Genomic DNA, 10,688 nt, shown 5'->3' with positions numbered 1-10,688 from the left:
TGCTAAAATTTCTCAAGTGGACTCTAGAGCTCTCCCAGATGTGTTTTTTGTTTGTTTGTTTGTTTGTGGATAACTAACTGCTGACCAAAGATGGGAAACAGAGGCTGGGGTCTCCTATTTTCCATTTTGGTGTCTTCACTTCAGAAATGCTTTAGTTTTATGGATTATGTTCTTTCACATGCTTTTATAAATTTGTTCCTAGTTTAAATTTTTTTGATGATTTTATAAATTTAAGTTATTAAAATTCATTTTTCTTAGTGTTTATTGTTGGTGTATATAAATATAATTATGTTTTCTTTATTGATCATGTATTTAGGGCTTACCTGGTGGCTCACTGGTAAAGAATCTACCTGCAATGCAGGGGAAGTGGGTCAATCCCTGGGTCTGGAAGATCCCCTGGAGTAGGAAATGTCAACCCACTCTAGTATTCTTGCCTGGGAAATCCCATGGACAGAGGAGCCTGGAGGGCTACAGTCAATGGGTTGCAAGAGTTGGACACGACTCAGTGACTAAACCACCATCACCACCATGTATTTAGTAACTTTGCTACATTCACAATTCAATAATCTATCTGTAGCTTATTTGAGTGTTCTAAATACACATCATATTATCTGCAAATAATAAATAATAAATTTCCTTTATTTATTTTTGCCTTGCTGCATTGTCTAAGACCTAAGTAGAATGTTCATTAGAAGTAATGAGAATAGGATTTATTGTCTTGTTACTAATCTCAGAGGGAAAGCATTTGGGATTTCATCATTAAATAAAATATCTGCTATAACCTGCTGCTACTGCTAAGTCACTTCAGTCGTGTCCGACTCTGTGCGACCCCATAAACAGCAGCACACCAGGCTCCCCCGTCCCTGGGATTCTCCAGGCAAGAATACTGGAGTGGGTTGCCATTTCCTTCTCCAATGCATAAAAGTGAAAAGTGAATGAAGTCGCTCAGTCATGTCTGACTCTTAGCGCCCCCATGGACTGAAGCTTACCAGGCTCCTCCGTCCATGGGATTTTCCAGGCAAGAGTACTATTATTGCCTGGAGAATTCCAAGAACGGAGGAGCCTCGTGGGCTACAGTCGATGGGGTTGCAAAGAGTCAGACATGACTGAGCGACTAACATTAGATCCTGGCTAGATGACACTAGATAACTTTTTTGGATACACTTTATTACATTAAGAAAACTCCCTTCTATTCTCCATTTACTGGGGCTTCCCTCATAGCTCAGTTGGTAAAGAATTGGCCTGCAATTCAGGAGACCCAGGTTTGATTCCAGGGTCAGGAAAATCCCCTGCAGAAGGGATAGGCTACCCACTCCGATATTCTTCTGTTTCTTTTGTGGCTCAGCTGGTAAAGAATCCACCTGCAATGTGGGAGACCTGGGTTCAATCCCTGGATTGGGAAGATCCCCTGGAGAAGGGAAAGGCTACCCACTCCAGTATTCTGGCCTGGAGAATTCCATGGATCCATGGGGTCTCAGAGAGTCAGACACGACTGAGCCACTTTCACTTTCATTCTCCATTTACTAAGAGCATATTTCTTAGAAATGTTGAAGTAAATACATTGCTTTATTTGTATCTATTGTAATTAGTATATAATATTATTTTCCTTATTAATGATAGTTGGTTTATTTAAAGAATTTTGCTTTAGCAACATTAGCCATTAAATTTTGGTGTTAATCAATATTATATATTGATTGATTATGTGTGTACATTTATGATTTCTCTTTCTTACAATGTCTTTTTTAAGTTTTGATATCAAGAACATATGGGCCCCAAATATGTTGAAAAGTATTTTCTGGAAAAAGTATGTGTAAATATGGCAACAGTTTTCTTATATAGTAATTTAACTTTACCTGCAAAATATCTGTTTCTAGGAATAATTTAAGTTATAGACTAAAATTTTTAAAGAGCTATAGGATTTTCTCATATCATTCTGGGTAAGATATTTTTCCCCCTAGGAGTTGATTCATTTCATCAAAAATTTCAAATATTAGTATAAAGTTTTTCATGTCATCCTATTTTATTGTTTTTTTAATATTTGGGGATATAGTACAGTGCTCCTATTTTTATTATTAGTATTGGTTACATATGACTTCTAACCATATATATGGTAATATATGACTTCTTCTTTTAGACTTTTAGTCTTTAAGCATTTCATTTTTGATAACAGCTTTACTGAGACAGAATTCAGATACTGTAAAATTCACATACCACAAAATTGAAAAATGTACAATTCAGTGGGTTTTAGTATATTCACAGAGTTGTGCAACCATCACTGATATCTAATTCAGAATATTTTCATTACTCCAAATTAGTCCTGCTAATGCACCCATTAACAGAGACTCCATTTCTTCCTACCTAAGCCCTAAGCAACCACTAATCTACTTTGCATCCTTATGAATATGCTTATTCTAGACATTTCATTTAAATGGAATCCTGCTGGGTTCTCTCACTTAGCATACTGTTTTCAAGGTTTTTTCATGTTGTGGCATGTATCAGTACTTCATTGATTTTTTTACTGCCAAATAATACAGATGGTCCTCAATTTATACTGGTTTGACTTAATGATTTTTCAACTTTATAAGGGTGCAAAATGATATGTATTCAGTAGGAACCATACTTCATATTTTGAATTTTAATCTTTTCTCCAGGCTAGTGATACACAGTAAGTTGAGATATTCCTTCATGCTGCTGGGCAGCGGCAGCAAGCTATAGCCACACAATCACCAGGATAAACAACTAATATACTAACAATCATTCTGTACCCATGCAACCATTCTGGTTTTGACTTTCAGTATGGGGTCAAATAAATCACATGCGATGTTTAGTGCTTTATTATAAAATAGGCTTGTGTTAGATGATTTTACCCAACTTTAGGCTAATGTGTTTTGAGCACACGTAATGTAGGCCAGGCTACGCTAGTTGCCCTAAATGCATTTTTAACTTACAATGGGTTTATCGGGATGTAACCCCATTTTTAAGTGGAGGAAGATCTATACTCCATTACATAGATACTTCACATTTTGTTTTTTCATTCACCAGTTGACAGATATTTGGGTTTGTTTTCTACTTTTTGTCTATTATGCTACTATGAACATTTGTATACAAGATTTGCCTATACATTTGTTTTCAATTCATTGTGTACATATCTAGGAGTGGAATACCTGGGTCATATGGTAACTCTAGGTTTAATATTCTGAAGCACTGTCAAATAGTTTTCCAAAGTGAATGCATAATTTGATAATTTCACCAGCATGCTTAACAGTCCCAATTTCTCCACATCCTCACCAAACGGGTTATTGTCTATCTTTTTTGCTTTTGTCATCCTAGTGAGTAGGAATGAAGTAGTATCTCATTGTGGTTTTGCTTTACATTTCTCAAATAACTGGTGATGTTAAGCATCTTTTCATATAGTTATTGACTATTTTTATATCTTCTTTGGAGAAATGTTTATTCAGACCATTTTTAATTTTTTAATTTTTTTTTTTATTATGGAGTTGTAGGAGTTTGTTAAATACTCTAGGTAGAAAGCTCTTATCAGATATATGATTTGTAAATATTCTCTCCTCATACGTTAATTGTTTTTCCACTTTCTTGATGGTGTACTTTGAAACATAAACCTTTTTAATTATGCAGTTTCATTTGTTTATATTTTCTTTAACACTTGGGTTTTTGGTATTATGTATAAGAAACCATTATATCATCCGAAGTTACAAAGATTTACTCCTATTTTTTTCTAACAGTTTTACAGTTTTAACAGTTACATTTAGATCTATGACTCATTTTAATGTTTTTGTACATAGTGTGAGGGAGGGTTCCAACTTTATTCTTTTACATGTCAATATCCAGTTGTTCCAATATCATTCACTGAAACGATTATTCCACAAGCTCCACTGAATTCTTAAAAATCAATGACCACAGTGTATGGGATTATTTCTGTACTCTCAATTCTGTTCCATTGATATCTTATTCTACTACTGCATTGTCTTTGTTACCGTAGCCTTGTAATAAGTTTGAAATGAGACGTATGTGTTCTCCAACTTTGTCTTTTTTTTAAGATTGTCTTCTCCGGGTTCCTTGCCTGTGACTGGAACCTTGCATATGCATGGAATAGATAAACGTTACAATCAGTTTTTTGATTTCTGCGAAAGGCCAGCTGGGATTGTGATAGCAATTGCACTTCATCTGTACGTCAGTTTGGGTAGTATCAGTATCTTAGTAATAATGTTTTCCAGTCTGTGATTATGAATATCTTTCTATTAATTAAAGCTTTCTTAACTTTTTTTCAACAATGTTTTATAGTTTTCAGTGTACACATTATGTAATTTTTTGGTTAAGTTTACTCTAAATTAGTTTACTCTTTTTGATGATATTGTAAGTGGATTTTTTCTTTTTTTTTTTGGATTTTTTCTTAATTAAATTTCAGAGTGTTCATAGCTCAGTTCCTTGTGTTTGTTTGTTTTTAGTTTTTTTTCCAAACACCAACTTTTGGCCTTGATTCATTATTGTACATTTTAAATTTATTTCATTAATTTTTTTCTTCTCTCCTAACTGTTTCCCCTATTCTACTTTCTTTTAAGATTTAAATTTTAGCTGTCTTTCTAATTCTTGAAATGGATTCTCAGATCACTGATTTTCAGCATTTTTTCTTTCTTATATGCATTTAAAGATATAAATATCCTTTAAAGCATGGCTTAATTGCATCTTACAAGTTTCAAAGTGTAATATCTTAATGACTAGTAAGTTCAGATATTTTCTATTATGATTTTATTTACATACACTCTTAATTTATAAAGATATGATGATCTTTAGATATCTTTCTCTTGTCAGTTTATTGCTTAATTGCACTGTGGTATTAGATGTACTCTATATCAGTCTTTTGAAATTTTTTGACATTTATTTTATGGCCCAGCTTACAATCAATTTTTTGAAAATGTTTTATGCACAGTAGAAAGTAATATATATTCTATAGTTGTTGAATGCAGAGTTTTAAATATGTCTAGTATGTCAAATTGGAGAAGGCAATGGCATCCCACTCCGGTACTCTTGCCTGGAAAATCCCATGGACAGAGGAGCCTGGTGGGCTTCAATCCATGGGGTCACTAAGAGTCGGGCACGACTGAGCGACTTCCCTTTCACTTTTCACTTTCATGCATTGGAGAAGGTAGTGGCAACCCACTCCAGTGTTCTTGCCTGGAGAATCCCAGGGACGGGGGAGCCTGGTGGACTGCCGTCTATGGGGTCGCACAGAGTCAGACACGACTGAAGCAACTTAGCAGTATGTCAAATTAATATTGTATGTCAAGTTAATATTATTGTTCAAGTCTTCTTCTATTCAGTTATTTTATTTTTGCCTGTGCTGGATCTTCAGTGCTTTTTGGGTGGGCTTTCTCAAGTTCTGGTGAGTGGGAGCCACTCTCTAGTTGCGGTGTGTGGGCTTCCCATTGTGGTGGCTTCTCTTGTTGCTGAGCACAGGCTCTAGGTGTGTGAGCTTAGTAATGGTGGCTCACAGGTTTAGTTGCTCCACAGTATGTAGAATCTTCCTAGAATAGGAATAGAACCCCTGTCCCTTTCATTGGTAGGCAGATTCTTATTCTCTGCGCCACCAGGGAACTCCCAAATCTTCTATCCTTTGTGATAGTTTTCCTCTGCCTAATCTATGTGTTAATGAGAGAGGTAGTTAAAATTGCCCAGAATAGTTGTGGATTTATCTATTTCTCCTTAGAGTGCTATTTTAACTTTATGTACTTCAAGGATGTGTTATCAGGTGTTCACATATTTAAAATTTTCATCTTCCTAGTGGATTAAATCTTTTATCATTGCGAAAGTTTCCTGTTAATCTATAGTAAAGGTTTTCACATTTTATCTACTTTGTCTGGTGTTAATATAATTATTGCTCTTTTTTTGTGTTTGTGTAGTATATTTTATGTTACTTCCCTTTATTTTGACCTCTTTAGGAGAAGGCAATGGCACCCCACTCCAGTACTCTTGCCTGGAAAATCCCATGGATGGAGGAGCCTGGTGGGCTGCAGTCCATGGGGTCGCTAAGAGTCGGACACGTACTGAGCGACTTCACTTTCACTTTTCACTTTCATGCATTGGAGAAGGAAATGGCACCCCACTCCAGTGTTCTTGCCTGGAGAATCCCAGCGACGGGGAGCCTGGTGGGCTGCGGTCTATGGGGTCGCACAGAGTCGGACACGACTGAAGTGACTTAGATGCAGTCCTGTTTCTGTTATCTGTTGATGACACCCAAACCTTAGTGGCTTAAAACAACAGTGTATTATTATCTTTCATGGTTCTGTGGGTTCATACGCCTCAGCTCAGTAGTTCTCATCTGGAAGGGGGTCCCTTATGTAGTTTCAGTCTTATGGCAGCTGATGCTGGAATCATGTATGGACTTGATTTGACTGGATGGCCAAAATATCTTCTTTTCTCACTTATTTGGCATCTCAGCTGGAATGGTTGAAGTAGCTGAGGGATGATCAGTCATCACCCTTTCTTCACAGGACCTCTGTATATGGCTAGCTCAGGTTTTCTCACAGCACGTCAAGCTCAGAGTAGTTGGATTTCTTTCATGGTGACTGGCTTCCCCCAGGGGGTATGATCCAAGAGACTAAGGAAGAAGCTACAGATGTTTTGTGTCTTAGCTATGGAAGTCAGAGACATTCAATTACTGACAAAGATCTGGCTAGTCAAAGCTATGGTTTTTCCAGTAGTCATGTATGAATGTGAGAGTTGGACTATAAATAAAGCTGAGTGCTGAAGAATTGATGCTTTTGAACTGTGGTGTTGGAGAAGACTCTTGAGAGTCCCTTGGACTACAAGGAGATCAAACCAGTCAATCCTAAAGGAAATCAACCCTGAAGATTCATTAGAAGGGCTGATGCTGAAGCTGAAGCTCCAATACTTTGGCCACCTGATGCAAAGAACTGACTCATTGGAAAAGACCCTGATTCTGGGAAAGACTGAAGGCAGGAGGAGAAGGGGACAACGGAGGATGAGATGGTTGGATGGCATCACTGACTCGATGGACATGAGTTTGAGCAAGCTCTGGGAGTTGGTGATGGACAGGGAAGCCTGGAGTGCGACAGTCCATGGGGTTGCAAAGAGTCGGACACAACTGAGTGACTGAACTGAACTGCACTGAACTAATGGAAGTCATGTAGCACCACTCTACTGTATTCTGTTTGTTCAGAGTTAGAGGGTTGACTCAGATTCAAGGAGGATGAGACTATACAAGAGTGTAAATACTGGGGAGTATGATTCACTAAAGGCTATTTTTGAAAACTTAGTTACGACAATTTGCTCTCTGGCCTGGAATGGTTTCTATCTCTTCCACATGAATCTATCCATCAAGGTCCCTGAAGTCTCATTCTACTGTGGCGTTAAGCTCCTTCCTGAAGTCAAGGATCTCGTTATATGAATTATGTCCAGGTACAGATGAGGCTTTTTGGCTGTATCACTTGGGCACAGTTCCTTTCAATCTATATTTCTCAAAGCATGGTAATTTTAGAATATTTGTACTTCTTGCATGGTGACTATCTTTCCCCAAGGCATATTTTCTAAGAAATTAAGTACATGATACAAGGCTTATTTTGACTTAGACTTGGAAGTCACAAAGCAGCACTTATATTTTATTAGTGCAAAGCAAGCCACAAATTCATCCCAGATTCAAGGGGAGGAGAGTACAAAATGGTATGAATATTGGAAGGTGGGCTCACTGGGGAGAGGACACATGTAACCTTATATTTCCCATGTGTTAGTTGTAAGTAGTGTATAGTTTCTATCTTTAAATCTATCCTAAAAATATATTTTTGAAAAAATTAAAACATTTAGATCATTTACATTAAATCTAAGTGACAGTATGCATTGAGTTTTATTATTCTATCTCACTACTTTTTTCTATTTATTTCACTTATCCTATATTCTCTTTTCTTTCCTTTCTTGACTCCTTTTGTATTGAATAACTTTTCTTATTTTGCCTCCCCTCTCCCTATGAGCTTGGTTACATTTTTACTATTTCTGAGTAGTTATTAATGGGTTATTAATGAGCATCTGAATTCTTGAAGGGTGATTCTTCTGGCTATAAATCTTTGGTTACTATTTCTTTCAGCACTTTGAAAATGTAACTCCTTCATCTTTTACTTTCTATTATCTCTGTTGGGAAGTCATATACCAAATTGTTACTCCTTTGAAGATAGTCTTATTTCTTCGGCTGCTTTTAAGACTTTATGTTTTCAACAATTTTGTTTTTAATGTTTTTTTTTTTAAATTTCTACCAATATTATTCAAATCCAGTTTCTGCTTCATTGTCTTGATCATAAAGACACATGTCCTGAACACGGACATACGTTTTCTTCTAGGACTAACAGTATAGAGATGTGCACTGTGGTAGACATTTTTCTTTATTAGTATCTAGAGAGGAAACCAGCGCAATATTGTCAAGCAATTATCCTTCAATTAAAAATAAATAAACTTTTAAAAAACCTAAAAAAAATGTTATTCTTATTTTTAAAGACTATATAGTAATTTAGTTGCATGAGTTATTGTAATTTATTTAAATAGCTCTCTATGACTAATATTTATAATCAATATCATATCTCTATTTCTTTGGATTTATTCTTCCTTTGCCTTTCTTTCTTTGCTTCTCCTTGATAGTTTATGCCCATTATTTATTTTTTTTTAGGCTGTGCTGGGCCTTCATTGCTGTAAGAGCTTTCCTTTAGCTGTGACTAGCAGGGGCTACTCTTCCTTGCACTACATGGGCTACTTGTTGCGGTGGCTTCTCTTATCATGGAGAACTGGCTTTAGGTGTGAGACTTCAGTAGTTGAGGCCCCCAGGCTCTAGAGGGCAGGCTCAATAGTTGTTGTGCTGGGATTACTTGCCCTGTGGCATGTGGGATCTTCCCAGAACAAATGGAACCCCTGTCTGTTGCATCGGCAGGCAGATTCTTTACCACTGAGCCACCAGAGACGCCCTCACGCCTGTTTTTTTTTTTTTTTTATGAGTAAACTTAAATATAAGTTCTTCAGTTCAGTTCAGTCGCTCAATTGTGTCTGACTCTTTGTGACCCCATGAATTGCAGCACGCCAGGCCTCCCTGTCCATCACCAGCTCTCGGAGTTCACTCAAACTCACATCCATCAAGTTGGTGATGCCATCCAGTCATCTCATCCTCTGTCGTCCCCTTCTCCTCCTGCCCTCAATCACACCCAGCATCAGAGTCTTTTCCAATGAGTCAGCTCTTCCCATGAGTGGTCAAAGTACTGGAGTTTCAGGTTTAGCATCATTCCTTCCAAAGAAATCCCAGGGCTGATCTCCTTCAGAATGGACTAGTTGGATCTCCTTGCAGTCCAGGGGACTCTCAAGAGTCTTCTCCAACACCACAGTTCAAAAGCAACAATTCTTCGGCATTCAGCTTTCTTCACAGTCCAACTCTCACATCCATACATGACCACTGGAAAAACAATGGCCTTGACTAGATGGACCTTTGTTGGCAAAGTAATGTCTCTGCTTTTGAATATGCTATCTAGGTTGGTCATAACTTTGCTTCCAAAGAGTAAGCGTCTTTTAATTTCATGGCTGCAGTCACCATCTGCAGTGACTTTGGAGCCCCCAAAAATAAAGTCTGATACTGTTTCCACTGTTTCCCCATTTATTTCCCATGAAGTGATGGGACCAGATGCCATGATCTTCGTTTTCTGAATGTTTAGCTTTAAGCCAACTTTTTCACTCTCCTCTTTCACTTTCATCAAGAGGCTTTTTAGTTCCTCTTCACTTTCTGCCATAAGGGTGGTGTCATCTGCATATCTGAGGTTATTGAGATTTCTCCCAGCAATCTTGATTCCAGCTTGTGCTTCTTCTAGCCCAGCATTTCTCATGATGTACTCTGCATATAAGTTAAATAAGCAGGCTGACAATATACAGCCTTGACATACTCCTTTTCCTTATTTGGAACTAGTCTGTTGTTTCATGCCCAGTTCTAACTGTTGCTTCCTGACCTGCATATAGGTTTCTCAAGAGGCAGGTCAGGTGGTCTGGTATTCCCATCTCTTTCAGAATTTTCCACAGTTGATTGTGATCCACACAGTCAAAGGCTTTGGCATAGTCAATAAAGCAGAAACAGATGTTTTTCTGGAACTCTCTTGCTTTTTCGGTGATCTAGCAGATGTTGGCAATTTGATCTCTGGTTCCTCTGCCTTTTCTAGAACAAGCTTAAACATCAGGAAGTTCATGGTGCACATATTGCTGAAGCCTGGCTTGAGAATTTTCAGCATTACTTTACTAGTGTGTGAGATGAGTGCAATTGTGCAGTAGTTTGAGCATTCTTTGGCACTGACTTTCTTTGGGATTGGAATGAAAACTGACCTTTTCCAGTCCTGTGGCCACTGCTGAGTTTTCCAAATTTGCTGGCATATTGCATGCAGCACTTTCACAGCATCATCTTTCAGGATTTGAAATAGCTCAACTGGAATTCCATCACCTCCACTAGCTTTGTTCATAGTTCTGCTTTCCAAGACCCACTTGACTTCACATTCCAGGATGTCTGGCTCTAGGTCAATGATCACACCATCGTGATTATCTGGGTTGTGAAGCTCTATTTTGTACAGTTCTTCTGTGTATTCTTGCCACCTCTTCTTAATATCTTCTGCTTCTGTTAGGTCCATACCATTTCTGTCCTTTAT

This window comes from Bison bison, unplaced genomic scaffold (genome assembly GCF_000754665.1).
Source record: "Bison bison bison isolate TAMUID 2011002044 unplaced genomic scaffold, Bison_UMD1.0 scf7180017864390, whole genome shotgun sequence".
NCBI lineage: Eukaryota > Metazoa > Chordata > Mammalia > Artiodactyla > Bovidae > Bison > Bison bison.
The sequence above is the reverse complement of the archived record's forward strand: the minus strand, read 5'-3'. Positions refer to the sequence as shown.